The sequence below is a fragment of the Cyprinodon tularosa genome, unplaced genomic scaffold (assembly GCF_016077235.1).
Source record: "Cyprinodon tularosa strain WSP-4 unplaced genomic scaffold, ASM1607723v1 ctg467, whole genome shotgun sequence".
Classification (NCBI taxonomy): Eukaryota; Metazoa; Chordata; class Actinopteri; order Cyprinodontiformes; family Cyprinodontidae; genus Cyprinodon; species Cyprinodon tularosa.
Genome location: NW_024039193.1, coordinates 180,960 through 197,440, shown reverse-complemented (window position 1 = coordinate 197,440; position 16,481 = coordinate 180,960). Strand labels below are relative to the sequence as shown.

At 39.5% G+C, this 16,481-nt stretch overlaps 1 protein-coding gene across 2 annotated transcripts in view; it reads left to right on the top strand.

Moving 5' to 3' along the window:
• The first annotated feature begins 464 nt into the window (after positions 1-464).
• The window catches only part of LOC119794056 (ras-associated and pleckstrin homology domains-containing protein 1-like), a 120,046-nt gene continuing 104,029 nt past the window's right edge, over positions 465-16,481 (top strand). For both annotated transcript variants that reach the window (XM_038301388.1, XM_038301386.1), the window contains exon 1: positions 465-555. The gene's annotated coding sequence lies outside the window, so the exon portion shown is untranslated. The remainder of the gene's footprint in view (positions 556-16,481) is intronic.

Genomic DNA, 16,481 nt, shown 5'->3' with positions numbered 1-16,481 from the left:
GATCACAGTAAATAATATGATGAGCTTTTATAATCTGCTGGGAGGATTTTCGTCAATTGAAACTCAGATTTAGATCTTTTTTTTAATAAACATTCATGCTTAGTTTGTTATTAAGCAAAGAAGATGTGGACAAATGTCTCATGGCCATTCTAAAGTACAGTGAAGTACCTATAATGCTGTGGGGGGTTTGCTTTCTTTCTTTCGTTAGTGTTCGTGAGATCAGGATTTTAGAGTTCAATCATGTCATGTTTCCCCCTTTAGGTGCACTGGGTTGTTGCTGAAATGGAAATGACTCTCAGATGTTTACAGGGCGCAGCTTTTATTTTGGTAGTCTCGCGCGGATCCTGCCGGCTCCCTTTGTTCAGCTTGTAGCCTCGCAGAGTGTGGCTGGCAGGCAGGCAGAGGGGGAATCGCCAGGATCTGGGATATATCTGGGAAAAAGGGCAGTCGGTGAACAAACCGGCAGAAAATCCCCGCGGAGAGCTGCGCTCCGTCTCCCCGCTGCTGGCTGCGGGTTTTTCCTCCCAGGAATCTCGTCTGGATCAGACCCTCTCAGTGAGTAGCCTTCATATCCCAGCTTCTGCTCCTGCCTTCAGAAACAACCTGAACGCTGCAGATCTGCTTTGTGCTGCGAACGCATAGAGCCTCATCTTAATTAACAGCACCGCAAAAAAAAAAAAGCCAATTAATGCGGCGGGGCGGCTGCGTGTGAATGCGGGGGAAGGACAGGCAGGGAGGGGGGCACGGAGAAAAGGCTCCCATTCACCTCAGCTGATTTAATGTCTCTGAGTTGCGGCTGCAGATGCGCGGCTGCCTGGGAGCCCTGTGGCTCATTGTGTGGATGTGGGTTTGTTTGGCTCCTGGGCCCCGCGGGGCCGCGGATGGACGCACTAACGTAACGGCCTGGATGTTCGCCGGGAAGCCCGGCTGACAGCCTGCAGCTCCGAGGCTCAGAGGCCGGGCTGGCTGACACAGGCAAGGCGTGGCGTCCTGGCAGCATCACACACACACACACACACACACACACACACATGGGCGTGTTCGCCCCGCAGCTGCCTCACAAATCACTTTTAACACGTCCAGTTCAATCAGGTCTCTTTAAGGGCGCAGATGTGACCCATACTGGTTGAACTGGAGTCTCTGCTGGTCCACCATTGTTTCCAGTCATTGTTACAAGTCCTTCTAAAGGCATCTGTATCCATCCATCCATCCATCTATTCATACATAGGCGGATGTAGGAAATTTGGCGCCCGAGGCAAAGTCAGGCATGGGACCCTCTTAATTGGGAAGACAACATATAAAACAGACCCGTTATCCAGATAGAGAAATGTTAATAGAATAGACATCCATTATCTGTTCTAGGTTTTGTCCCTCTCTTGTTCTTGTTTTCCTCTCTATGTTTTGTACTCAGCTGACTTTTCATGCTGTCTCTAAAGGAATGAAAGATTTTTTCCAAGCACTAAGCTCACTTAGCTGATTGCTCCTTCCTGTGTTTCCAAAAAGGCCAAAGTAAATAACCCAGTCCTTCTTTTCACTGTAGACAAGCCATGATCTGCTTATCTGTTCTCCATTTTTCATTTGGATGAAATAATAGCTGCATGAATCATGACAGCAGACAAGATAGAGGAGAGCAGGAGGCGGGGTTACCAATCTACTTGCTCTGGAGAGCAGAGTTCGCTGCTTTTAGATGTTGTCGCCACTAGATTTGGCGCTAGGAGCTTTTTAGAAATCAAAGTGCTAGAGGGGTCTGAAAAGTGGCTATTTATAGCGACTAAAGCGCTAAGTTGGCAACACTGCTCTTTGCATGGTTTGTTTTCAAATGGTTTGCTGCTGTCTGTTTGGACCTTTCTGAACATGTGCAGCAAATGGACTGATCCAATATGGTGGACACTGAAGGGGGGGCTGAGACACACTTAATATTATAAGCATTCTGATGGCATTTTAGCGAAAGGATTTTTATCAAAAACAAAATTAATGTTCACAAATAAGGAATAGTTGTATTAACCATACATTTAAACAGAGTTTTATGGGCCCCCCTTGAACTTGGGGCAACTGCCTAGTGTTGCATAATGGTAAATCCCGCCTGCAACCATCCGTCTGTCCAGTCCACAAATAATAAATTGGATAATTATACCATCAAAACCAGATTTCCATGGAAACATGAAGCTCACCAGACAACATAATGAAATGTTACCAGTATTTTCAGGAAAGCTACAGATCCTCATCTTTGTTTTCCACTTTTTGTTTTTATTCTCTCACAAATCTTTTAAAGAGTTCATGAATCAATATTTTTTTAGATAATTTTTTGAATGTAGAGTTGCTATCTCTAGCTTTGAAGATGTCTATTACTGTATTATAACAGTAGAATAAAGGTATTAATGTCCAGCAGTATTTTGAGTATATTTCTTTGGGATATCGAGGTAGGGATTCATCAAAGTTCTGTTGCTACTAAAGCTTCCTGACTTCAGCTTGATTTACTGCTGATTGTCAGCAGGAATAAAACTGCTTTTTTTTTTTTTTACTTGGTGACATAAGGGGTTTGAAACGTCCTAAAAATGTCAGCGTTGTCAGAATTGTATTTATTCTCTCAATCAAAACAATTTCCTTCTGTAATGCAACCCCCTAAACTTACATATAATTAATTAACTCAATATTTATTTATACAAATGAAGTCAAGTAAATATATTCAGTTTGAAAAAAAATAATTTGTTAAATGACATCAAAATTACTTGGTTCATGATTTTATATCTATATTTCTTATTATTTTAAAGGACAATTATTGGGCATTTTACAATTTCGTGGTATATTTAATATTTGAATCATTATTAGATACAGAAATAAATGTTCCATCTAGTTATTTGATATCACATTTATTTTATTAATTTATTACATTTTTATTATTATTTTTGATATATATTTTTACTCACTAACTAGCAGGTTGATCCTATTAAAATGATTCTGAAAACCATTTATTGATCCCTAACTTGGTGTCTCATGACCCCCCAGAGGGCCCTGAGCCCCACTTTTAAACCCCCTGCATGTTTCATTATTACTAAATGCTTTTACTGTTTGCAGTTGAGTGATAAAAAATGACACTTTTTTAAGTCCCTGGTTTCCTGATGGAACTTTTTTGGAAATGATCAGGTGTTTTTTCTGGATGGTTTGTTTGTGCTGTAGTCTAACTGGACCCAGTTGGAGCAGTTAGTTGTGATTGCTTACGGTAGAAGACAGTTTCATCACGCTAGAACCGCCTCTACGTCCAGCACCAGTGTCCTCGGTTCGGCCAGAAAGATAAGCCAAAACAAATGTCATTTCCAGTGGGAAGGTCAGAGGGAGAGGAAATCACAGATTATAGCCTGGTTAAATCAGATTGGACCCGAAATGCTTCCTCTTTCTTTGGCAGACGAGGAACCAATCTGGATGAAGAACGGATGAAGGGACAGATTGAACTTTAAAGTGATTGGGACCTTTTAAACCCAGCTTAGACCTGCTTCATGCTAACATCACAGCCCAACTATCGAAGAAATGCCTTCAACGTTGCTGGCATCTTCCTCCTTCAGACGTATGTTCATCATCCGCTGTTTACCTGCTCATCCAGGATGCTTTGATTTAATTAATCTTTGGATGATTCAAGGCCAAGTTAAGATGAAATTAGTCATTTATTTCAGGCATATACCAAGATTATATAAAACATGAGCTCCTTAGGTGTGAGTGTGTGTGTGAATGGTTGTTTGTCTCTGTGTTGCCCTGCGATGGACTGGAGACCTGTCCAGGGTGTACCCCGCCTCTCTCCCATTGAGAGCTGGAGATAGACACCAGCACCCCTCGCGACCCCAGTTGGGACAAGCGTGTCAGATAATGGATGATGGATGGATGTTTCATAATACAGCAGGAGGCGCGAGATCTTTACGGCATTTAGAGGAGCTAATTTGGTTATTTGATGCAGACGTGGATGCAGAGACGTCTAAAATGTGAAGGATTGAGGAAGCTGGTTCTATAGAATCTCCTGATCTGGAATTTCTGCAGCCTTTGGCAATAAAAATGTCACTTTAACCGCATTGATCTGTGAGTAACTGTCCTCGTTTGGGTATTTCTGTTTTGGTTGTTCTTCTGCCTGTCCTGGATTGGTTCACTGCATCATAGACCGCTCTCAGTCTGTAGAATCACATCATCATTGCAGCAGTCTGTTGCAGCACACTCCCTTCCACTCAAAACAGGCTCCAGAAGTATCTGCCCTAGAATTGCACAACATTTGAGTAGAAATGCGTTTCCAGATATTTCTGCAGCTCCTTCCTCTTTGATCATTTCTGACTCACTCTTTTAATCTTGCCCGTTTGGATCACTCCCTCTGAACATCTCCAAGTCTCCAGCTCTGCCTCTTCTTGTCTGTCTGCGAGTGCCCAGTAGTCTTCGTCATCCTTAATCTCACTACTATCCTCATAATCCTCCTCTTTTACTCTTCAGCACCCCTGACATTAAGAGTCTGAGGAGGCCTACAGCAAAACAAAGATTCTGCAAACATCATCCAGGGCTCGATGTTAACCATCACCCGATCGCCCGGGGCAAGTAGTTTTTATTGTCGGGAGAGTACAAATTTAAAAATTTCAAAAAAAATATTATTTATCATTCAAAACTGCTTTTAAATCACCGACATTCGGTTAAAAAAGGACCCGCATGCGTTGCCGGTGCCATTTTTGTTGTTTTGTACACATTCTCGCGTGATTTGAAAAAGCCGCAAGATTTTCCGCCAGATGGCGTGATTTTTGTCCAGGAATTGGCACGAATCAGACACACCCACCACCCAGATAACCCTAGATTAAAAATTATTTGTCAGGGATTAGGAAAATTGGCATAATTGTATGCCATGCGCCAGTCTTTTGTACAGTGATGCAGGTCATACATTAAAAAATGTTCATACATTTTTTAATTCTTAGAAATTGGAGAGGTGCATTTAAATGTTATAGAGCTAAACATGTTAGATTGATGACCTGTTATGTTATTATTATTGTCTTGTTGCTGCATTTATTTTGTCAGGGAAAACTAATCCTGAGTCAGTTAAAAGTCAGGGAATTCTGAAATGATGTCAGACTGTGGAAACCCTGAATAAAATAACTATGTATAATGATTCTCTAGAAAAGTCACATTATATTAATAGTATTATCTTGTATAAACATACTGTGACTCTAAAATAAAAGTTATTTATTTGTGACATTGACTTCTATCTTGTGATTTATCTTAAGTTTTTAACCTGTCAAGCTTTTTTTAGATTTTTAACATTACAATTTATATTTTTCCAAGCACGCAACAGTTTAAAGCAAAGTTTAGTTTGAAAAGAATGTGAAGGAAGGATTGAAAAGCATGTTTACACGGTAATGAAGGCTTGAGTTCATTATCTGACGCATGCAGATACACACCAGGAACCTGGAAACTTAAAAAATACTGAATTACAAAAAAACATTTAAAAAAAAACATGTTGTATTGATATTTATACAAAAATGAATATTAGGAACTATATTTTTCAAACATTATACTGGGGAAGTAAAAATTGTTTCTGGGCAAATGAAATGTGAAAGTCACTTGCCCGAAGGGCCCGAAGGATGACATCTAAACATCAGACTTGATGGGTTTTCTTCTTTTATATCAGCTGCTCTTCTGTATTTTCTCCTCGTTGTGACTGATGGTAACAACAGGTCACACCAGGCCAGGGGCCGACGTATTTGTTTTTCTCCCTGTTTTCTATCTGTCCATCTCCAGCCGAGTGTATGGAAAACTCATCCTCCTTCTCACAGGAAATTCCTCGTCGTCCCAGGGGTGAGACAGAGGGAGGGTGCGAGGGAATAGATCTTCTGCACTCAAGTTCTCTCTCTTACATTTCTGTTTTTTCTGCACTTAAGCTGTTTAGCAGCTCTAAGGAAACAAGACTTCAAGTTATTTTTGCCTTTAAGGACATTTAAAACATGAGGTTTGCACGGTACAAACTATCTCCATGTTGTTTTGGTATGTGGTGAACAAGTTGGGGCAGCACCGAGTCCAAGAAATTAATTGTTTGGATGAAACAAATTAATTTCATGTTTTTTATTTATTTAATTTTTTTATACCAATAGGCCATAATGAAAATGAGCTGAAATGAAACAAAACTAACAACTCTATATTTAAAATGTAAGGAGTAGAAAGTCGTCTAAAACATAAATACTCCAAAATTTCTACTTAAGGTGACAAGGTATTAGTACTTTGTTACTTGACACTTCTGCAAAACATGCATGTCCAGGAATGTTGTTGGTGTATAAAAGGTGTTTTTGCACAGAAAGGAACATAATGCAGCACTGATGTGCAGCTGGTTTTTGCTGTGTCAGCGCTAAGCCAGCAGAGACAGCGTAACATTAACCAGCAACAGGATTGCAGAAGCTACAGGCTGATTGTCTTGTCTGTTACAACAGAGAGTGATGGACTAAAAGGGACGTAAACATTTGCAGATTATTTTTCCTCCATCTATCTACCTTTACCTTCCTGAAGGATGTCTGATTGTTGGAGAAACCTAGAAGAGAAGAACTCAAACATGCTGCAACAGGAATCCATCCTCCTGGAGCTGTGATGTGGGTTCATGCTTCTGAAGCTACACTTTGTGCAATAATCTGTGCTTGTTTTTCTGAAAGATGCATGAACCATTGCATTTATGTGCTTATCCGGGGTGGTGGGGTGGGGGTTGCTGTCTCAGCAATGTTTTCAGATCATCTAGCAATTTTATACAGGGACAGTACTTAATTCGTTAATTTCAATCAATTCAATTCTGAGATTTTAATGTGTAGGAAAAAAATTGCCGCAAATAATCACATTTTTATACAAAGTCCGAAGTGGGAACCTTTTATTTGCTGTTTCACGTTCACCTGTAAATCAGATGCACAAGTTGCATCACATGTGTTAGTCCACTGAGGCCATTTAAGCTTAAACACCATCTGTCTGACTGGTTGTTGCAACACAGAGATTAGCAACACTGTTAGCATCAACAGTTGCTGCACCAACTCTCCATCCCCCCCATACTGGACCAGGTGACGAGCCTCAGAGTCAATAATGAGTCTGAAAAAGTAAATAACTCCCTGCTAAATGGGTTAAAACATGGTTTGTTTGGTTTAGTAACTGGATTAAGAGAAACATTAGAATCAGTGGTATTTATGCTTTAATTGTGAAAATGTTTTTGAGCGAGGTGAAGCTCTGAAAGGCTTTATGCACAGCTCTACTCTCAAAGTTCTTTTTCTCAAACTCTCGTTTACAGCAAATATTAAAATCTTAATGATAGTATCCTAAAGTTTGTTCCTCTATATATTGATATAATTTTTCTATAATTAGGACTGAAACAACTAATTGGGGTCTGCTCAGTGGAAACATTGGGTAGCACTGCAGCCTTGCAGCAACAGGTTCAATTCGCTGCCCGGGGTCTTTCTGCATGGAGTTTGCATGTTCTCCCTGAGCATGTGTGGGTTCTCTCTGGGTACTCCGGCTTCCTCCAACAGTCCAAAAACATGACTGTTAGGTTCATTGGCTTCTCTAAATTCTCCTTAGGTGTCAGTGTGTGTGAATGGTTGTTTTTTTCCTGTTTGTCTCTGTGTTGCCCTGCGATGGACTGATTACTAAATTAGTAATCAATCGTTAGCTGGAGTATAGAGAGTCTAAAACATGTCTTAAGCTGACAGAGCGACCCACTTAGAGCAGTAATTATATCAACAATCTATATATAAACATTAACATGTGTAAAAAAAAAAAAAATAGAAAAATGTTATCTGCCTATCTGCTTTATCAAGAACTCCTCCAGTGGAAAAGTTTGAGTTTCTCCTGGTTTAATCTAGTAAACGGTGTTGTTTAAGCTCCCTAAAGGCTATCCTTAATAATTATTAATAATTGGCTATCCGATTATTAATTGTTTAATTTAAAAAAAATCCAAAGTTTAATAAATAAGCAAAAAAACCATAAGCTGCAGCCCTAGCTATAATTAAGATTTATGTACTGTTCACAAAAATATTGTATAAAATCTCTGGTTTTCTAAACCAGCCTAAATTATTATAATTTCAACCAGGCTGATGGTTTTATAAACTAAAAATATATATATATTTTTTTAAATACATGTTTAATATATGTTTAATATTTATTATTATTTTTTAATCATTTAGGGGCAACATTTTTTTGTTCATGGAAAGTTTTATTTTTTCAATATATGGTTTTGGTTTAAAATGTGGTTAAATGTGAGTAATTAATTATAGATCTACTAATTAATTTTATTGATAAAAATGTGTCACCAATGACTAGTTATCCAGCCTAACCTGGTCCTCTATGGAAAAGTCTGATCAGTGATTCTGTTTCTAAAAACGTTCTCTTTAATGTGGACAGAAGAATCAGCCCAACAAAGCAGCCGATAAACGTATGCAGGGCGTTTCCTCTTCTCTCTTATGATTGTTTATGGTTTCAAATGACTCGGCTTTCATACATTCTTATAGCCAAACAATTAGGCCAAGTTTGTTTACAATAAACATGTTTTCTTATGCAACAAATTGATCACATCTGTAGCTCAAGCTGCACCGAGCAGCTTTGTCAAATATTTCACCCTAAATAGAGAAAAGTCTCCCTTTAAGTCTTTACTTTGATTAGATCAGATTAAACTTTATTGTCATTACACAGGTACAGGTGCAAGGCAATGACATGCAGTTTAGGTGTAACCAAAAGTGCAATAGCAGCAAGTGCAGGATATACAATGCTGTTACCACAAAATGAATAAATAAATAAAAGTTGGACAGAAGCTTTCTGAATTAAAGTGCAGTAAAGGTAATTGCATATTGCAGTTATGTATATGTAAACAATTGGTACTTTAAATAAACAGTCGGCAGTGCAAATCAATATTCCAGTCAAGGTTAGTAGTGCATTTAAACAGCTGTTACTAAAGTAACAGTCAGAAATGCAAGTGAACATTATAGTATTGCAAAAAACACTTTGTCACTTTTACACTAAATGGTGTTAAAGAAAAAGTCTGGTCACATTCAGAATAAAAACTTCTGAAAGTACTTTAAGTATGAAAATATTACATATTATTACATTATTACATGTGGAAGTGACAGGTCATCACAGGTTCTATGTTTAATTGGATGTCTTTTAGAAAGTCTGCGACCATTGTCTGACCAACGAATACATTTCAGCGTTTTAAAGTTTAAATATGAAATTATTACAGACTGTTCAATTAATATATTTTTTAAATTCAGAGTAATTTTCATGTGAATGTGCTTTACTGGAGGCATCCATGTTTGTCAAAGAACACTCCTGCCACCTACTGGTTAGTGACGTCACGGTGCGGTATCGGCTGTTGATCAAGTCCCAGTGCTGTATCTGGTGTTTGTCACAACGCGCTATTATCCAAGTCATCTTGAAAACATTCTTCTTCCAAATGTTGGCTACATATTACGGGTTTTTTCTCTGGCCAGAAGTTCGATGGCAAATCCTCCCTCTTCAAGTTGGCGATCCAGCGACCAACCCGTCCGTGGAGGATCAGGAATCAGAAAAGGGGAAACAACTTTTTTTTTTCTCCTTTTACCCGATGTATTCCAGCATCCAGCTGCCATGCACGTGGGCATTGTCAGTTTCACTATAGCTCTGGTGAATTTCAATGGTGAAGTCCTCTGGAAATCTTCAATAATTGTTGTTGATTGCAGATGTGTCTAGTAGTTCCCATTGATTTTGCTTGTAAAGCGGAGAGAATGGCGCTAGGCTTACCGCTCCGTGACGTCACTGCTGGAAGATGGCAGGAGGGATTTTTTAAATTCTTTTACTGATTAACATTAAATTCATTAAATAAACACAAATATATTAGTTTTAGGTATAAATAATGTTCCATTTTTAATAGTCAGAGATGTTGGGTAAGATGCATTTATGATCAGGGTCAGATCAGCCTGCTGGTCTCCAGTTAGGGACAGTTATGCAAAAAAAATCCTCCAACACCAACCGTTTTTGGTGCTTTTTGTCTTAGTTTTTATATGAAGCATTAATTAGTTTGTATAAAATCAGGTCATGTCATAAAAATGTAAAAACCTATTAGCGTATTTCACTCTGTAGCTCATTGATGTTTTTATCAAACGTCTTTGCCCTAAATGCTCTGGCAGTTTTCAGAGATTCACCACAATGACTGAAAGGACTCATTTAATCACATGATGGCAAACATTTAACTTCATGTAATATTTCACTGCTTCTATAAACACACTTGGACAATAGATGTCCAATCTCCATGTTGTTTCTATCCGTTCCATAAAGCTGAATGGTGTGTTGGCTTACATGGGCTTATCCCTCCTACATGACATCATCTTTCAGTTCTCCCAGCCTGTACTGATGACGGAAACGTCCCATCTGTGTGCATAATTAGTTTGGAGGTCTGTAAATCTTCTCCTGCTGGATCTGTTATTCTAAAATAAAACAAACTGCTGCTACAATCAGACCTCTGTCACAGACTCAGACATGAACCAACATAATTGGTCATTTTAAAAATTAGAAATTATATGATCCAAATTCTTACTGTGTGCTGAATGCATATTGGTTTTTATGAATCTGCTGCTGTTGTTTATTTTAGTCATTCATTCATCTTCAACTAAAGCAATAATCGATTCTAAAAAATCGTATTTAACATAAACATTCCTCTATCAACGGTTTGAACTGAAAGAAACATCACTTTCTGTAAAGGTATTGTGGAGGATTTTCGTGCATTTTTTTTAATGTTTACAAAAAATGCACATGCACAACCCGAGGGGGAACGCCTATTAAACGCGTGCGAGAGCGTGCACGAGGAGAAATGGGCTCGTGCACGCTCTCGCACGCTCTGTTTTAGTTGCTGTTCTCATAGCTCACATAAGCTAACTGTGTCCGAATGTCCGCCCTAATCCTTGAATCCCTCCATCAATATATAGAGCGGGGACCATATAGTGAACCTTATAGTGAACTCAGTTAACTGAACATTCGGACAGGTGATCGCTACTCTTTGCTCCCCGTTGGTCATGTAACTCCTCCACTGCGAGGTGCCTGCGCCATCTTCATTAGTCGCCGCTGTCGGATAGCGACAGTGGGCAGCTATGACAATAATTACCATAATGCTTTGCGAGGAGAGCTCTCTGTGCAAAGCATTCTGGGATATATCTGCCTCTTCTGAGGCCTTTCTCTTCGTCTCATACACTTCGTAGACACTTTTTCTCTTATGATCCTCGGCCATTTTTAAAGAACCGGGGTGAGAAAGGTGAGTTCAATGACTGTAGGGCGGCCTTACGTAAACATATCACCAGAATGACTGACAGTTAGGAGGACCACTTATTTAGATGATCCACCCGGAAATAAATGATTGTCCTCTATACCTTTAATGTATTCCTGCGTCAATTTATTTAGCTAATTTATTGTCTTGACTACTTTTTGATAAATAGATTAATAATTGGGTTTGAACAGGAGGATTATTATATATATATATATATATATATATATATATTTTTTTTTTTTTTATCTTTACAGTATTTACAGACATAGATTTTCCATCTTTGGATAAAATAACATGTTTATATTTTGTACAGTGTTGATTGATTCATGCTCTAAATGAGTTATTCTCTAAGCTAATTGCATGGTTTAGAGTCTCTGTGCTCATGGTAATGATTTCATTTAATTATCAAACCAGTTTTGATGATTATTTTAATCAGCAATTATCCTAATTAATTGGTTTAGCCCTTTTGCTGTAGTAAATTTGGTTTCCAAGTCTTATTGTTCTTTTTTTTTGATATATCCTTTTTATTAACTCTAACATCCAAATATACTTTGGCATTTAAAGGTACACTATGCAACCGGTGTTGATTTTCCAGTGAGGCTCCCTCCAGAGGGCGAAAGTAAAAGTGCACTGTCGTAAATATGCACAGCTGTTCTCCTGGTTTCTCCGTCAAGCCAGGCGCGGTTGTTTTGAGCTTAGCAGCGAATGACTAACGCTGCGTTCACACTGGACGTAGCTGGCACGACAGAAGCAGCGAGTTTACATGCAAAGTCAATGGTTGACGCGCGTCAAGGCGCAACAAAAGGTCCCGCGGCGCGTTTTGAGCACCAGGCGCAGCACGTCTGAGCAGCTGAAGCAGCGCGTCGGGTGCGTTTAACGCAGGGAGAGAGACACAGCGCTGATGATCTCTCCTCTTAAACAGTTTATTGACGCCTAAATTAACTTAAAATGCAGAAATCTGCCGGCAGAATATGCAGTTTGGGTTATTTAGATGAAAAACACCTACCAGCTGCCGCGGTGAACCGCTGCTGATGAAGGGATCCATACTGTCGGCGCATCCCTGGTATGTGGGGGTCTGAGCGGCTCCGACAGAAAAAATATTGAAGGCAGGATAATAATCAGAATGAACTGACTGCACTGATTACGTTTTCAGGTGTATTTTCTCACTTAAACACATATTAAAACTACTTTATTCCCACTGATCACAGCAAATATAGCTGCAAGGCAGAGAAGGATAGTGAAGCTCCGCCCAACGCACCTCAGACACAGCCGGAGCAGCAAAGCTGCTTCAGCCACGAGTCAGAACTAACTGGTACAAGCAGCAAAAATGAAGCAGCAGACGCGATTTTGCTGCTTTTGCTGCGTGAACGTAGCATAACTGCACAAAGATCGCCACTGTGCTAGCAACGAGAATGCTTTTAACTGGGGGGTGTAGCAGTTCTCGCCGTAAAGCAAGACTGACTCTCGTGAGACTTCTGAGCCTGTGGGTGCGGGTCGGTGCTCCTGCAATTGCAAGTGCAGTATTTCCCCCACAGACCACCAGGGCGGCCGAGAATACCTTTGTTCAACCTGAAATGACTCATTTAATCATCCAAAACGTTATGGAACACATTAATTAACTGAAAAATGTTGCATAGTGTCCCTTTAATACTGAGTGAAACTTGTCATTTTTGACTGGTTATTATCTTTCCTCAGTAGAACCATGTTTCAGCTGAAAAACTAATGGCTGTAGACGTTTGAGCTAAAAACCAAGTTCTCACATTTCTGCTGAAGAGCTGGTTTCGTTTTTTTATTATTATTTTAGGCGTGGGGATTTCAAAGCAGCAGCAATATACAAAGCCAGTTGTTTAATTATGCTGGAGTACAGCATAATCCAGTTCTGAACACTTAAGTACCACGGAGAGTCAAATCAAAGTAAAACCAACAGAACCAAAGTAAATGGTGAGTAAAAGCAGAAACATGCAGAGCTCAGAAAGTCCGACTGCTTTGCGTTATTTGGAGCCGTCAGTCAGAACCTGTAGAGTCTGGGTCCGCTGATTTACTCAGAACACGGGTACCGGCATCTGTGTGAGACGCTGGAGTCGGCTCAGGGTTGAGGCAGGCCGCGAGGTTACGTAAATCTCCAGGAGAATAGTGTAAGGCAATTTAATATCCCCTGAAGTGATGGAAACATGACTGCTGGAGTGTGTGTGTGTGTACAATGATAACAGCTAATGGTTTTTCTGCTGTTTGCTGTTGAAACAGGCAGCTGGCAGCTGTATGCAATGACTCAGCCTCAGCATGCGTTTGTGCTTGTATTTCACCCACATATATGTGTATGTACACACACTGACGTAAAAACACTGGTCTAATGGTGAATGAGGTAACAGTACTCCAAAACCCCCCTTGGCTTCAGTTTGGCACAGCAAACCAGGAAAGATCTCTTGCTGTTGTCTTGCATGGTTTCCTTTTTATATCTCGTTTTGCAGTTTTTTTTAAATTGTTTGCATGCACGACTGCAGACCTCACAAACCCTGCAGGCTCCCTGACTTTGATGTCAGGTGACGTTTCACACTTGCAGTGCTTTCCAGTAACCTGACAGCAGCTGTTAGTGTCATGTCTGATCATGTTACTTTGTGGGTTGTACCAACAATCCTAGTAAATTGGGTCTACATGTGTGCATCACTTTTTAGCATGTCACTTTGCTGCAGCGCAGATGGAAAACCGCAAATGAAATGATTGGTAATAATTCAAATGAAGTGTTTTTTTTTTCAGCCTTTACATTCAGATAAAACTACACTGCCTGCAACAGATGCAGGATCATTTAAAGGAACAATAACCGCTGGTTAATAGCTCGGTGTGCTTTACTGCCACCTGTTGTTTGAGCCAACATGGCGCCTCTACCAGATCTGATGAATCTGAAAACCAAGACTCTCAGAGGAATGAACTGGTGACCAGAATTCCCTGTTCTTCAGTCTCACCTGTCATTTGCAAACTTTAGGTTTTCTTTTTTTTTTTTACTTGAATTTTATTATTGTTAATAGGTTTTGCAAATCGATTAATCTGTTGATTTATTTTTTGGTTAATAAATAAAAAATCAAAACGTCATATATATAGCAAAAGGTCCCTTAAAGAAGACTTTTTACAACATTAAACCAGGTGGAACTAAACAGTTGAGGAGTTCTGGATAGAGTGGGTTGCTCTGGAAAAACTGATCCACGCGTTTATTTTTAGTCGAATTAATTACTGAAACGGTGTTTTCACAGGTCTGCCTAAAAAGTGGATCAGACAGCTGCAGGTGATCCAGAACGCTGCTGCCCGTGTCCTCACTAAGACTAAGAAAGTAGAGCACATCACCCCAGTTCTATAGTCCTTACACTGGCTCCCTATATCTCAGAGAATAGACTTTAAAATACTTCTGTTGGTCTATAAATCTCTGAATGACCACTCAGGTCTTCTGGCTCCAGCCTGCTCTGCATACCTAGAACCAGAACTAAACATGGAGAAGCAGCATTTAGTTCCTATGCTCCACTTATCTGGAGCAAACTTTCAGAAAACTGTAAAAGTGCGGAAAGCCTGAGTTCCTTTAAATCAAGACTAAAAACACATTTGTTTAGGATTGCCTTCCACTGCTCTAGTTAAACAGTTCAACTAAAACGTATTTTCTTCAGTCCAACAGTTTTTAATATTCTTTTTTGTTTCTGCATTTTTTTATTTAATTTTATTTATTTTTTTTTTCCTACTTGCTTTGATTCTGTTTTATCTTCCTGTATTTTAATCACGTAAAGCCCTTTGCATTGTCTTTGTACTGAATTGTGCTATACAAATAAATCTGCCTTGCCTTGCCTTGCCTCTGCCAGCTAAAGACATGTTTTATAGTCTCTGCACTCCAGTAAATGATTAATCGATTACTAAATGAGTTGATGATTATTTCACTAATCTTTTAATCCAGTTAATTCTTTCAGCCTTACAAATAATATCAGACAGAACAATTAACAAAGAACATGTGTTCAGTAATTATTAATATACATTTTTGTCAAAGATCATCATATTTTGCTTGTTGCTTGTTGTTGACTCTTTCCATACTGTGAATTTCTTCTAAAATCTCCATCCAGTTTTTTACTGTAGGGGGTTAAGTAGGCCAGTCTACGGAGCCCCTAAAGGGACATGGAGGAAAAAAAAAACTTTGCGAGATCCCACAATACTTTTGCGAGATCTCGAAAACGTTTTGCCATGTCAGCAAACCGGAAGTAAAACAAACACACAACAGTGGAGGTGCAAAGTGTACTGCTATGGGGGGATAATATGCCCATGTGTCAGCTACAACCATGGAGGATGATTTGGAGAGGTTCTTAATTTATAGAGAAGTCCCAAAACACGACATTACACGAATGAAGAGAGACAAGGTCAGTATGCAATCCTACGGAGCCCCTTAAGGGACATGGAGGGAAAAAAATTAACTTTTGTGTGATCCCGCAAAACCTTTGCGAGATCCCGCCAAAAATAATCTTTTGCGAGATCCCGCAATACTTTTGCGAGATCCCGCAATGCTTTTGCGAGATCTCGCAAAACTATTGCGGGATCTCCCAAAATTTCTTTTTTTCCCTCCATGTCCCTTTAGGGGCTCCGTACCGGTCTGTATCTGGACAGAAAAAAGCCTCCCAGTGGACTTTATGCAAGCCTCCAATTAAAAAAAGAACTGATGATTTCCAAAGGAGGTCTTCTAATTAGTGTTTTAGTCTTTTGAGGATTTATGGGTTTTTACAAACGCTCTTTTTATAGGAGTTTGCCAGCATAGAAAATATAAGCCAGAGGCCTCGCTTTAAATTTTTTTCATTGGTAAAACAAAGATGGCCGTTTACCTGTCCCGCAGAGACAGAGTGCAGGAAGGAGCTCACCTTGAGGCCGTGGCTGTGTGGAGGTGCAGCGTTAAAGCCAGAATAAGGCTGGAGTTTTATTTCCACAGAACATGGAGATTTTATTCAGCTGTGGGGTTTTAACAACATTTTAGGTACTGTGTCAGATGATGGAGATTTACAATATAAATAGCTCCTCATTTAATGAGTTTTAACTCACACTTGTTTTGCATCAATGATTGATTCTATTGTTTGAATTGTGTAAATAAATTGTTGTTAAAAGTCATCTGGATCTCTGCTCCCTTTACATAACTAAAATATAATATCAGTATTGTTGTTGGGGTCCAGTATCCCAGCCTCTTATCAATTTTTTTGGCAAC